Source organism: Amblyomma mixtum, chromosome 3 (genome assembly GCF_055824585.1).
Source record: "Amblyomma mixtum isolate Tamu chromosome 3, ASM5582458v1, whole genome shotgun sequence".
In the NCBI taxonomy this organism is placed as follows: Eukaryota; Metazoa; Arthropoda; class Arachnida; order Ixodida; family Ixodidae; genus Amblyomma; species Amblyomma mixtum.
The window spans coordinates 191,910,613-191,924,581 of record NC_143014.1 but is presented as its reverse complement, the minus strand read 5'-3'; the positions used below and the strand labels follow the sequence as shown (position 1 = coordinate 191,924,581).

The window sequence follows — 13,969 nt, the reverse complement described above, 5'->3', positions numbered from 1 at the left end:
GACGTCTTTGTGACCCTTCTGCGTCACACGAACAGAAAAATCCCCCAACAAAGTTCCACTGGTTGGGTGGGAACCTAGGAATTTCTCGTCGGAAGCCAGCACGGAACCTCATAACAGCAACGAGCTTCATTTTTCTTTATTGCTGGGCTTCGGCATAGTACATTTCACACAACAGACAATACATAACACAGGAAAAAACAAAAGAACACCAGAACACAATTGTATATATACACAAACATCCGGCAACGTTGTGGTCAGCCAGCCACAGGTTGGCTTCATCTTATTAAAATTCTCGCAGATGTAACAAGATTCGGGAGTTTCCGCCGCCTCTTTTTGGATTGCGACAAACCAACGCATACTTTCAAGAAAGTAAATTTCCACCCCTGACGCAGTGATGCAGCGTCAGGGGTGGTACGAGGACTCCAAGTGATCAATGAATGTAAAGTAGAGAATGACCAAGTCTGCATATATAAGCATTAACTCATTATCGCTATCCGAACAACTTCCATCCGTGAACAGTGGATCCGAACACCGCAACTGAAGTGAAACCTATAGATGCTAGCGCATCTAATTCGCATTCGGCTGAACTACGCAAATCGACTATCATTTTTTTAAGCTGATGAAACAATATTTGAAATTCTATTTATTAGTGACAACCTCCGCATTATTCCATGTCACATAATTTAGTGTTTATCTTCATTACTGAACTCTACGAGCACATTCAAAACTTTCACTTCAAAGCTTATGATGCAAAACTTCTGAATTACACCCTGTAAGTGGTCTCGCAGCACCTTTAGTTTAAAGGCTGCTTCACATGCAAGCGACCAAGTGAATTGAGCTAATGAGCGGCGCGTCGCGGAGGAAAAATTTCGAACTTTTTGGAACCTCGTCGCTTTGGCCGCTCGGCGGCTCGAAACCGGCCTTGCGCCGCGGCGACAGAAATCGCGAGCCTTTTTGTTTGCATGTGAAACAGGATCTTTCACTTTACGGTGCTGTGAACGGGTGGAAGTATAACTGGAAACATGTGGAGCCGCGATTTCGGAAAACGTTTACGTATCTCTCATGTGCCAGGTGTGCGCGCCGTCGATGATTCCCGAGTCGAACAGTTGCGGAGATGTCGTTCTGCGCTCAGTAGATGGCGAACATACCAGCACTGCCTGTAGAGTGACTGTATCCAGTGGCTCTTCTACAGCATTGCCAGCTTTACAGGAACGCTATATTGCTCTAGGGCGCCTCTATGGTCCAGGCTAGGATGGCTATCCAGGCTATTGAGTTAGGTGTGTGCGTGTGTGTGTGTGGGGGGGGGGGGGGGGGGGGGGGGGTAGGGCATGTGTCAGTGCGGGGTGGCTTCAGTACGAGAGAGCGACAAGGGAGTAACGCGGCCGCAGCCACTCGGCACGCACTCGATGCGGCCACTCGGCGGCCAGATAAGAACCGCTTGCGGCTGAGTGGTGTGCGGCGCCTGTTCTCTCGGGGACCTCCGTGGACCCTCGCGAGCAGCAGGTCCGCGTGCACAGCCGCCTTCGAGGGTTAACGCCCGTCTCTGTTTCTGTTGTTCTGGCTGGCAGCGTCTTCTGCACCAGCATGGCGTACGCACATCGGACAGGAGAACGTGAATTTGCGGTTATGGACTGCTAAGAGTGGGAAAACTGCGGAGGCCTGTTTTCATCCGTGATGATCGTTTTGAGCGATAGCGGCATATTTATAGGGACTTCACAACTAACTAAACGACTCAGCGCTTTTCAGTCAGCGCATCAACAAACTGACGCTATCACCCGCTGTGGGTGACGGGCTCGGTCTGATCATGTAGTCTTTAGGTTGGCGAAAAGTCTGGGAGTCGTTTTTCTTTTCTCCCATTCTCAACCTTTCAGTGGAAGGATATCCGCATGAGGGCAGCAACTTGGGCCGTTGAATCAGCATTCATTTTCCTGACAACCCCCACTGAGCGTAGACCACGCCTCCAAGCAATCGGTTTCCGAACCAAACGAGCAGTGCGCGTCGCTTACTTCTGGTCATTACAGGGAAAGATTGATAAAATTACTGCGCTGATTTTTGCTGGCATGCGATGACATTTACGCGTTCATCTCAAGTTTTGCAGCATGGCAAAACAGAAACGCAGAGGGTGAGCTATTCGGACACAACTCAAGAACGCAGTGGCAAACACCTCTCAAAGGAGGCCCCCCAGCCAATGGCGTCCACTGATTCTCAGGACATCGCGATTATTCCCATTTCACGGAGGTAAAACAAAAACATGGATACGCAAAATAAAATATTGCTACGGTCAATTCGAATAGAGATTGTGACTAGCTTTAAAACAATGGGCGCTATTTGTAAAGGTACATTACCGTGGGATGCCCACATTGATTCTGTTACAAAAAATTACTCCAAATAGGTATAGTTTCTCGTAATCACCATGTATTGCTTCTCCACATTCTGATGTTGATTTACAATAGCCTTTTCTCCTCGAGGCTTACCTACTGTCACTTGGTATGGGCATCAGTTACTACTAACTCGAATATAGAAGGACTGTTCATCCTGCAAAAAAAAAATAAAAAAATTGAAGAGCTGTCGAGAACGTACCAATGCACTATCACACACGTGAATTATACGCAAAACACAACGTTGTTTCAGCCACAAAATCTTACGACTACTGGCTTTGCAAGTTGCGCAGAGAAGAAAGAAAATGCAAAATACTTTTTTTCAGAAAATAGCTAAACTAGAAAATAATGTGAAATCCTATAACACGCCACCGGTGGGGCTTTTGCGACCCAGGTTGTTCTTTCCGAGTAACATCTCGCGACTAATCATTCATTGAACTGCCTCCTGCCACGGTGGGCATTTTATTTATTTATTTATTTATTTATTTAAAATACCTTCATGGCCCTGCGGGCATTATTGAGGGGAGTGGAACAAGGCGTACAATAACACAGATGGCAAGAAATGGGAATACGTTCAGGGAATACGTGTGGCTCACTGCATTGAGTATTACACATTTCAGCAATTGTGCTCCTGCATGGAAAGCTAGGAGAAGAAAACAAAAGAAGAGAAAACAAAAATCAACAAAACTAACTACAAATCACCAAGACAGAGCATCCATGTGACACTACGAACCGAAGGGCACACGAGTTATGAGCAAGAAAGGCAGGCACTCAACTTTTTCTTAAAATGCTCGAGATCGTCGGTGAGTGTCACATCTGCTGGCAAGTGATTCCACTCGGATGATGTAGCTGGAATGAAAGAATTTAGGCGAGTGGTGGTGTGACAAGGTTGAACGCCCACTTTGCGTTGATGGTCAATGCGCGAATAGTATTGATGTTGTAGATCTTAAAGAAAAGACAGCGTCGTGACATTTTTCGACGCAGTGAAAGTAATGGTGTGACAATGGGTTTTTCATTAGTGTGACACTTGATGTGCGGTCATACTTGCGAAGGATGAAACGAGCGGCACGGTTCTGAACAGCTTCCAAGACAGACAAAAGCGACTTAGTTTGAGGGTCCCATATCGATGCGGCGTATTCAAGCATTGAACGAACTAGCGTTTTATAAAGGAGGAGTTTGACTGAAGTGGGTGCATTAGAAAAGTTTATTTTTTAGGTAACCGAGCGTGCGGTTAGCGTTTCCAGTACTGTATGGTAAACCATTTAGTGCACCGGTCAGTAACACAGTTAAGATCTGCTTGCAGTAAGTGGACATTAATATTAGTGTTTTTAATTTCACGGTACAGTATGCAATCCTCTGCAGAGTTCGACTGAGGATTTTATATTGTTAGGCACATCATTAATGTATACAAGGAATAACAAGGGTTCGAGCACTGAGCCTTGTGGTACCCCGGACGTAACCGGCGTTGAAAAAAGAGTGAAAACCGTAACGTAGACAAACTGCGAGCGATTAGTTAAAAAGCAATGAATCCATGTTAGAACAGTCGGGTCGATATGAAGATGAACAAGCTTATACTACAGCAGACTATGGGACAATATATCAAAGCCCTGCGAAAATCTAAAAAGACGACGTCGACCTCTGAACCTTCATCAAGAATAGAATAATTTAATAATTTTAGAATAATTTAAAGATAACTGTGTTTAACAGGAAAACTGCTTCCTGAAACCGTGTTGCGTAGGCGCGAAAAACGAAAATGACTGACGATAATGGGGCGATAATTAAAGAGTGAATGTTGTCAGGCCCGCGAGAGGAGGATATTTTCAAACTGTTAATTATGCTAGTAATTCCGCCATAACTGAGCCTAATGGAGTCCATTGAAAAGCTTAGGTGACATCCATAGTCTCTGATCTCAGTAATGTCAGTTACGGTATTTGAAAAAGCTGCACTAAAGGTCTCGTTAAGGACGTCAGCGACGTCAGTGCTTGAAATAGGTTTGATTGAGAGTCAACGAGGGATATAAGTGTCTGGTCTCGCTCACTGACACTACTCCAAATTTTGGGGGGATTGCTCGTCAAAATCATTGGCAGCGTCATATTAAAGCAGTAGTGCTTAGATTCCTTCAAAGACTTTTTGTAGCTGTCTAGAATTTTTTGCAGAGCTGACCAATGCTCACGCTTTCCAGAAGACTAAGCTTTGCTGAAAAGCCTTTGTTTTTTTGTTTGCCAGACGTTTTAATGAGCGGTTGCACCATGGATAGTGGCGGTTAACTAAAGGCCTTTTTCGAGGAATATACGAGTCTACCAGCTCGCAAAGCTTATTACTGAAATGGTGCCAACTGGTATTCATGGATCTTTCGTTGAAGTTTGGCAGAAATTCGTCGAGGAAATCTTTTGGTGCTTTATTGATTACAGTATAACTTCCTTTAAAGTAATCATATATTATGCGAAGCATATTAACGTAGGTTTCGGGCCTTCGCGCGACGCCCGGCGGTGGCCACCATTGACCTTCAAGTAGGTCACGTGACATGACGTCACGTGATGACGTCACACCGGCTGCAGATGGGGCCTCATATCGCGCCGTCGGTCGCCTCCCGGCGGTGGCCACCATTGACCTTGAAGTGAGATCACATGATGTGACGTCACGTGATGACGTCACACCGGCTGCAGATGGGGCCTCATATCGCGCCGTTGGACGTCGCCCGGCGGAGGCCTCCACGCTTCGGTTCGCGCCGTCGCGTGCGACGCGGCGGCGGCGCCACCATCGCTGCATCACGTGATATGTGACGTTACGCCAGGGATGAGGCGGCGCGCGCCCGCCGTCGCGTCAGTCTCTGTGCCCGCAACCGCGCCAGCGTCTTTGCGCCGGGCGTGTATGCGGTCAAGATGCCTCCAAACGCTAAGGACATGCTTCGCATCCACTGGGCTTAACCTTGATAAGCCTCCAATTTTTTTACTTTTGTAATACGACGTTCGAACCGGGAAGTTCAACATGGCATGCATTAAAGAATGATCGCTTATGCCTGATAAATAGGAAATTTTGGATACAGCGTCAGGGGCTGTTGTTAGCAACAAGTATAATACAATGGATGTTGAAGATGTGACCCTGGATTGGATGTTGAAGATGCCTGCTCCCAATCCGGTGGGCGGGTAATGATAACGTCACAAGGACACGTAGCTAGGTGGCACCCAGCCACCCAGCTTTTCAAGGTCGCAAAGTGACAGGGCAAACAATGGCGAAATCGGCGAGGGGGGCTCCAATGCTAGGTGGCAGGTGGGACAGCTAGGCCGCGTGACCTTGTGTGGCCTTGTGACGTCGTCACAACCAGCCCACACAGAGGGACCGCACAGGCAACGGCTAAGCGGCAGAGTGGGAGTTCTCGAAACATGCGTTGTGGAGCTCGTTGGTCCATCCTCAGTTTTCTTTTTTGTGCACACAAAGACGACACAGTAAGGACGAGGAAGACAGGACGGGGCGCGAATTTCAACTGATGTACTGATGAGTTGCAAGTTGCGCCCCGTCCTGTCTTCCTCGTCCTTATTGTGTCGCCCTTGTGTACACAAAAAAGAAAACTGGGAAGCTGTAGTGCTAGCGGTGCTGTTTGGTGCTTCTTCTTACTCTACAATTTTCATGTCGAAGCTTCTCGCGTATCACTACAACATTAGCGCAAAAAACGGGACTTGCAGAAAAGAAGAGACAACACGAGCGCTACCAATTGCAAGCAGAGCAATAAATAAGAAGCGTTGCACGTATCTTCAAAATTAGGCCAAAATCCTTGTGGCCTCGTGCCGTTGCCCTATTTCACTAAGATTATGTCTGACCAACACGTTCATGACATGTTATACTACTCGAGCATCATTATCGCAAAAGGAGGCGGTAAAGGTTCAAACCTTGGTTCGTGCTGTACACACTGTATACAGTGTGCACAGTGCAATGACTTCCCGAGAAACGAGCAGCCTCTCCGCTAACCTTCGCAAAATGCCTTGACAGCGCAGCATTTTGGTTAAGTTCGTCTGACGAATGCAAAAGCAACAGCTCTTGCCCTACTTTTAACACGAGGTACTTCATCTTTGAGCGTGTTTCTAATTTTCTGCCTGTAGAGCTGCGTTGTCGGAAGGGGCTGGAAGGGCGTTGTTGCACCTCCCGCATTCTATCGACCCATGAGCAGCGCAGGATGTTTATACTTGTTTACTTGAAGGCTGGCACCTGGTACGGGGCACGCAAAAACGACGGTGGAAGAGCCTACCCTGTGGAATCCGCTCATCGAGCATTTTGCAAAACAAAACAAAAAAGGGCGCCAACGCGTCCACATTTCCGTCTTTTTTCTTGCTTTTTCTATCTCTATACCACCAACTTCCCTGGTCCTGAGGTCTGGCGTAAACTTTCAAATCCTAGAACACTCGCTTTCTTTCAGAGTGACGTAGCCACCATTCCAATTTCTTCGCTAATTAAATGAAGTCAACATTGTCCCCAGTTTTTAATTGCCGAGAAAAATGGAGTAGAATACCTTCACCCTAGGACTTCTTATGTACTTTTTTCTTTGCCCTGTAGTAGTTCACAAGTTGCCAGTCGCGTATGCAAATATATCATAATCTTAATCTACACATCTCGTTGTGAAGGCCGAGGCTCCGCGCTCGCGCGCGAGTAGGGTTGCTAGTTGGCCGCCCGCCGAGCAAGATGTCCGCCGCTTGCCAGTAGCGCAGCACGTATCAAGTCTACGCGTGTAAAAACAAGCCTCTGGACATCTATCCAGCTGGGACGGACATTTGTAGACGAGAGTGCGATAGGCATCTTCCCTCAGTCGCTGTCCTTTACGTATCGCAAGAACAAGCGCGAAATTGCTACATGTGAAAGCAGATTTCGCGCTTTCTGTGAGCAGCTGCCAATTTTCAAATACACTCGAATCATTCGCATATGAGAGATGAACGTTTAGGGAAACAACGTTGTTATCAAACTGCGCATCAACCAGAACCGACGTAGTTTGTCTCCGCAGCTGCCACTCGCGGGTGCATTGTCAAGGTGTTTTCACAAATCAGACCGCGGAGGCAAAACAGACCCGGAAAATATTAAGGCACAGACGTAGCGCGGTAACTGGTCGACCAATTGTTGTGGCAAGCAAACGTAAATCAGTGATTTGAGAAGCTCATAAATGCATCTGTCTGCGCTTGTAGATGGACGAACGCAGAAATCTCTTGATAGTACGCTTCTGTTGATGCATGCAGAATCGCCACAGTAATTATGTGTGGCAAGAGCGAACATGCAGTTCATCATCATCAGCCTTACTATATGTCCACTGCAGGACAAAGGCTTCTGTCATAACCATTCAATTAACCCTGTCCTGTCCTGAGATCGACTTAAATCGAAATGGTGTCACAGTTGGGCCCGCAGACACAAATCACATGAACCATGGAACAGAACCATCTACGCAGTGCTGCATAAACTTACAATTAAGGCAAGCGCCTACACTCAAAAACACCTACACACAACCCACTTCGGCAATATACTCTTCTACAGCCGAAATTTCGGATTTTGTGCAGTGTGCTTAGAGCGCGAGGAAGTCTTTGCCATATAAACCCATGCGGCACTTCGGCGCTTGCAGCTACGATCTCCGTGCAGCGATCTCCAACTTTCTACAACTGAAACGCTTCTCGTTTCTATAACGGTTAATAAGTAGCTTAATTAATTTGAAGCAAACAAGGGAGCTTTAGGAGGCTAAAAAAAAGCTACCGCTTGCTTTGGGACGACCGTCAAACGGCGCGTAATTCAGTTGAGGTCTTCAAGTAACCGCAAAGATCCTGTAGCCATCCTCACGTATACCACAGAAGCCTCACGCGATACGCACGCCATTAGCGAAAACATCGCTGTCGGCGCCAGGGTTTTTAATGCGAAAATGCGTTCTTCCGCAGAGATCTTAGATATATCAAAGAGTTCTGTTCTTCGGCGCTGGCGCGACAGATTTTCTCGGGAACACCTTTGCGTCCGGGCACTGTAGAGCTCACCTGGACGACAATGTATTTATAAGCGTACATGGATGTTATGCATGACCACGCAGTAACATCCATGTGAGCTTGGAGAAGGAAAAGAAAGGAGAACAAAAAAAAAAGCCTGGACAGAATAGAGAGACTTCAGTTTATTTCAGTAGTCGCGTCCAGCATTTGGCTAGTCTATCTGCGAATTATTCACTTCCTTGCGATCGTTATTACTGTCTCCAGCCGCAGCCAATGAAGGTGAGCGCGGAGTGCATTAGATGAGAAAAACTGGCGCATCAGTATTCTCTCAAATATGTGAAAACGAAGGGGAAAACATTTTCTGCACACAAATCATGTTTCTTTTTTTTGCATGCCAGTCATCTAAGTTTCAATCACAATTTTGTTCGTTTTCTATTGCCTAATGTGTCTTTCTTTTTTAGCATTCCCACGCTTCTAAGTGCTTCAAAAATATTCTAAGTTGCCTAAGAGGCCTGCAAGGAGGGAAGTGCTGTCAAATATTCACTGTACAGTTCAACCCCGCTAATTTTAACCCACAGTTCAACCCACGGGACCGGAGAAAGAGTACGAATTAACCGAATGTCGAATTATCGGGAGGACCGAAAAAAAAACTATAATTGTATCCTATAAACATGCCTCTATCTGTTAAAAAAATTGCAATCGTTGATTCCTTCGCGCGAGAAGTTTGCGTGACAATTGTTAGTTTACGCAGATCCGCCAAATGCTGCTGCGCTCGCGCACTGTCGAGTGAACCGACACATAGGAATCTCAGGGTAGTGTATAAGGCAAAACTATTACACGCTCCCCGATGACGCGGAACGCTGACAGCACGGTCCGGAACGCGCACGCAACGAGAGCAAAAAATTGTGATGCGCAGCAAAAAACAAGAAAGCTTTTCGTCGTACCTTCGGCTTATGATTATAGCGATGAGATACGGCGCCCATACATTTCGATTGGACATCGGCGCTACTTTTGAGTCGCCATCGTCATCGCCCTGCGCCACCTGTAGCAATTAACCGAAGAGCTGCCAAATTCCTCAGAAATAGCGAGAATTTCGCGCCATAGAATAATACATGCATTTGAATACAGTTTCCTCATTTAACAGGAGCCTAATTAACGATGTTTTACTGTGTGCATACAATAGTCGAATGTAGGGTGTAGTTCACGATAGAGGATCCTGGTGCTGCTACACCACTGCTGCGAAGTTATAAGGAGCCGTTTTCTATGTTCGGGAAAGTGCTGGGCCTGTCCAAAAATAATGCAGGCATTCAACCTAGAAATGTGCACTACTTGTGCGCGCAACTGCTGTCAAAGCATCTTACTTTATTCGGGATCTCGGGCACTCAGAATACATGATGTGTCTTCCTCTTGTAAACGCTTCGCCAAGTCAATAGTCTCAATATACAGCTCGAAGTGGCTTCCTCCGAAAACGCCTTTAGGTTCCTAAATTGTTGGGAATTGCTGCGGGCCAAGTTTTTCTTTAACGGCCTAGTAGTCACAGGTGGTGCAACGCCGCTCAGGGCCAAAATTAAAGAACCAAAAGCGGTGCAGAGGTTAGTCCTTCGGGGACTAGCGGCACTGTCACAGTCCTTCAAACACCAACCACTACTCCCTCAGAGATTTGACTGCAAAAGAAGCCCCTTCCTCAGCCGCAGTTTTCGCGAACTATACCGTTCGTCGCAGACTGAGCGCTGCAGTTAGTTCCATTCTAAAGCTTCTTTTCCCACGGCCTTAGTTCCGCCGACGAGTTTCAATGCGGAATGCGTTGCAGTGTGTCTTCGGACCCATTTCTATAGCTTCGCTTTGCGCGCATATGAGACGCTCTGCCTCGTTCGCGCTATCAGGGCGGCCGCTTGGCCGAGACGCAGCAAGTGCGCATCGCGTGCGTCGCACGGGTCGTCGCAGCTGCTCGACGGGCCTTGCGCTTGCGTGTGAAGCGCTCGTGAAGGGCGTGGAGGCACGCGATGCAGGTGGCAATATCACGGCGCGGCGGCGAACAGCGCCTTTTAGCACGTGCGGAGAGATGGCGTTTTTAGCCTGCGACCATCTCGCGTCCGGTGGATGCGGACTGACCCGAACGATTGTGCCTCGCTGATGAGAGTTACGACGCCCCCGGCGCTATATAGAAGAGAGGCGCATACGGGAATAACACTGGGAGGGAGCCGAGGGCTCTTATCGAGCTCATGCAACACCTCGACAGTGTTACACTGAGATTCGATTGCAGGAAAGGCGCAGTCACTGTCTCATCCTCAGAGGACACCTCAACCTGGCCCTGAGGGAAGGGATGTAGAAGGAAGTGAAAGCAGAGAAAGAGGCGCCATAGTGGAGGGCTTGGAATTAATTTCGATATCCTGGAGTTACTTAACGTGCATCGACATCGCGTAGGACACGGAAGTCCTTCGCGTTTCGCCTACATCAAAACGCGACCGTCACTGCCTGGATTTAATCCTGCGTCCTCGTGCTCGAATGCCGTAACCACTGAGCCACGGCGGCGGGTACACCTTGATAATAAATTCATAAAAGCGACGGTCTGCAACGAAATAGCGTAAAAAAATCGAAAGTAAAAAAAAACGAAATTACCCTTAATTTAGGGGCTTTTATTGTATCGTTTACTGTATAGCATTACGTTACCCTGCCGGCTACGAACCATTCCTCTCGCGAGGCAGAATGCAAACGGTCATTTGAGCGCGCCCAGTTCGCGTCTAAGCAAGTGCAACGACGCTGCTCGGCGCTCATTCGGTAAGGAGCACGATATAGAAGGTGTCCCAGCTAATTAAGCCAGGGTTCAAAGATATGAAAGTTACTCTATGACGATCGACACGGCCAAATGCATGTCACTGGTTATCAGGCTATTTTTGTATTCTGCTTAATTGCAAAATTAGTCCAGATTAATTAACAAACTTCGCAAGCACAGAAGTGAGGCGAAAAATTCCGATGAGAAAGCTGTAGAACGGTCCGAAAAACGTCTGAACAGTTTAAAAGTTCCCGTCCATTGCGTATTAGTTTTTTTTCGCTCACTGCAGAGGCCCGCTAAATACAAGAAAAAATACTACCTTAATTGCCAGCTTGCGCACCGCGATTGCAGTGCTCCCAAACGTTCTACCTGCAAACGAACAGATCATTTAGCCGTGTGTGCTGCTTTCAATAGGCGGCAGGGCTGCGACGCAGGCGCTAAAGCCCCTCAATGAGCTTCATTGAGGGGCTTTAGCAGGCGCTGGCTGCGCGATTTGCGCCAGCGGTAGACTTCTCTCGGAGCGGTTCGTGATAGCGACAAGCAGACGCAACCGTTATCGCTGGCGCTGACGTTAATCGCACAGCCAGCGCCTGCGTCGCTGCCTTGTCGTCTTTTCAGCGGCAGCACACCCGCCGGCTATAGTACACTATACCCCGGCTAAATTATATGTTCGTTTGTAGGTGGAACGTTTGAGAGCACTGCAATCGCGGCGCGCAAGCGGGCATGTCAGGGGGTATTTTTTCTTTTATTTAGCAGGAATCTGCAGTGAACGAAAAAAACTAATACGTAATGGACGGAAACTTAGAAACTGTTCAATCAGATGTTTTGCGGATGGTTCTACAAATTTGGTTACAATTTTTTGACTAACCGCGTTGCTTGCGAAGCTGCTTAATTAATCTCTACTAATTTTGCAATTAAGAAGAATACAACAAATAGTGTCACTTTCTCCATACAATAGCCAGCAACATGCATTTGGTCGCTTCGTCTTAGAGTGCCTCGGCATATTTTAAAACCCTGGCTGAAGTTAGCTTGGACGCCCTGTATAAGCGTAGGCAGCTGAAATTTGCTCGCATATACGCCGCAGTCGGAACCAGCTGCTTTGTCCTTTGCGAGCACAGCACCCAGGAGGTAAGTTGGTGGCGTGTGCATTCTTTGAGATATATTTAGCCGTGCCAAAAGTATGCCCCACGGCTTGCATAACCGGCACTGTCAAGAGAAATTCGAACACCCAACCGCGCCGCGTTCTTTCATGTTAATACAGTACGTTGAATCGACGTAACAGGCGCGAATTCGCTGCCCAGGATCTCTACGAGCGCGATTCGCAAGGTTCGCTTACCCGCGGTTTATTTTGGCTCACGCTGGTACCTACCCGGCTTTGATTGCACTTCCAACCGCTCTCACCCTCCCTTGGCAACTCCTCTACGCTCCCACTTCATTCTCAGAAAACGAGTTGCAAGTGGTCCAAGCTTAATGCAGTCGCGCCCAAGCAACAGAGTCTTGAGCTTCGGCATGCGTATTCTAAGAAGCCTGATTACGCGTTCGGCTTGCTAGCAAGACGGCTCATTCATTATACCAGGCTTGCGCAAGATCCAGACTCGCACAAAATCCAGCGTTCAAGAAGGGAATGCTAGTTTGCGTCGGAGAGCATTTTCAATCGGGCTGAAAAAGGCCATCACATCACACTATAATTTGCGGAGAAACAGCGTCCGCGATTGTATTCGAAACACTTCATGTTCACTATCGCATGACGTCATATACCTCTGCTTAATCCCGCTCAGTTTCCAGCAAATTTCATGCTGCCTTCCACGCGCGTATAGTTTAAAGGCGCAATGCAAATGATAACAATAAAACGAACTCTGAGGTGATTTAGGGACATATGTATGCTCCGTCACAGGAAACGAAGGCAAATATATATATATACTGTCTCGAAGAAGTTAATAACGAAGCTTATAACCACGATGCCCTATTCTTACGTGTTGCCATTCCCAATGTTGTGTACAGTTACACACACACACACAAAATGACGATGTAGTTTCGGTTTTATATTCAATTGCACTTAATCTTCAATGCCTTCAAAGAACATAGGGTCTTCTGCTCCTCACAGCCTGTTCCAGGTTGGGCAGAAGCTCCGAAAAGATGGAATATCGAGGAAGAATATCGGTCCCCAAGCCCATCTTCTGTGCACGGTTTATCGAAGCTCAGTTTCATAATTTCCCTTTTCCACACTCGCGGTCGCAGATCGAGTTGAACACTATCTGGATGGAATCACTATCAACTACTCATCCCCTTCAAATTCCGAAGCAATTCCGTGTTCACGCTCTGGGCCTACATCGTATTGTTATACCACTCTTCGTTTTCGGGTAAAACCCGATTTTTGCCTACTCTTGCACCCCGAAGACATTTGTTAAAATCCAGGTTAAACACGATTTCGCCCTGAAAATTTCCCTTCTAGAGAACACGCAAGGCTAAGGGAATGAGTGGCTCGTTAAGATGTACAGTCTTTGTCAAAAGTAACCAGGCTGCACGTTTTTCTTCTCAGTCGTATTAAAGCTATTATGCCAGCCCTCAAGCTCTGAATCTCTGTATGGTAGGAAGAACCTGTGTTCTCACCATCAAATAACTTTTTGATCTTTAGGGAAGCCAAGAGGGCTCTGTTATACGAATGAGAAGCAAACCATGGAGCCAGGTTACTTTTGACGAAGACTCTACGTATATATGAAAAGGCAAAGAGTATGTGTACCTTTTTCCAAACAAAAATGAAGACACCGCACGAAATTAGCGGATATTATCTGCTTATTTCAGATGAGTCCTCGTTCAACCGATATTTTCAAACCTCTTTTGGCGCTTGTTATTCATGACGTGGCTGAATTCGA

At 47.1% G+C, this 13,969-nt stretch overlaps 1 pseudogene; it reads right to left on the bottom strand.

The window, feature by feature from the left end:
• The window catches only part of LOC149353071 (uncharacterized), a 64,373-nt pseudogene that overhangs the window by 2,950 nt on the left and 47,454 nt on the right, over positions 1 to 13,969 (bottom strand).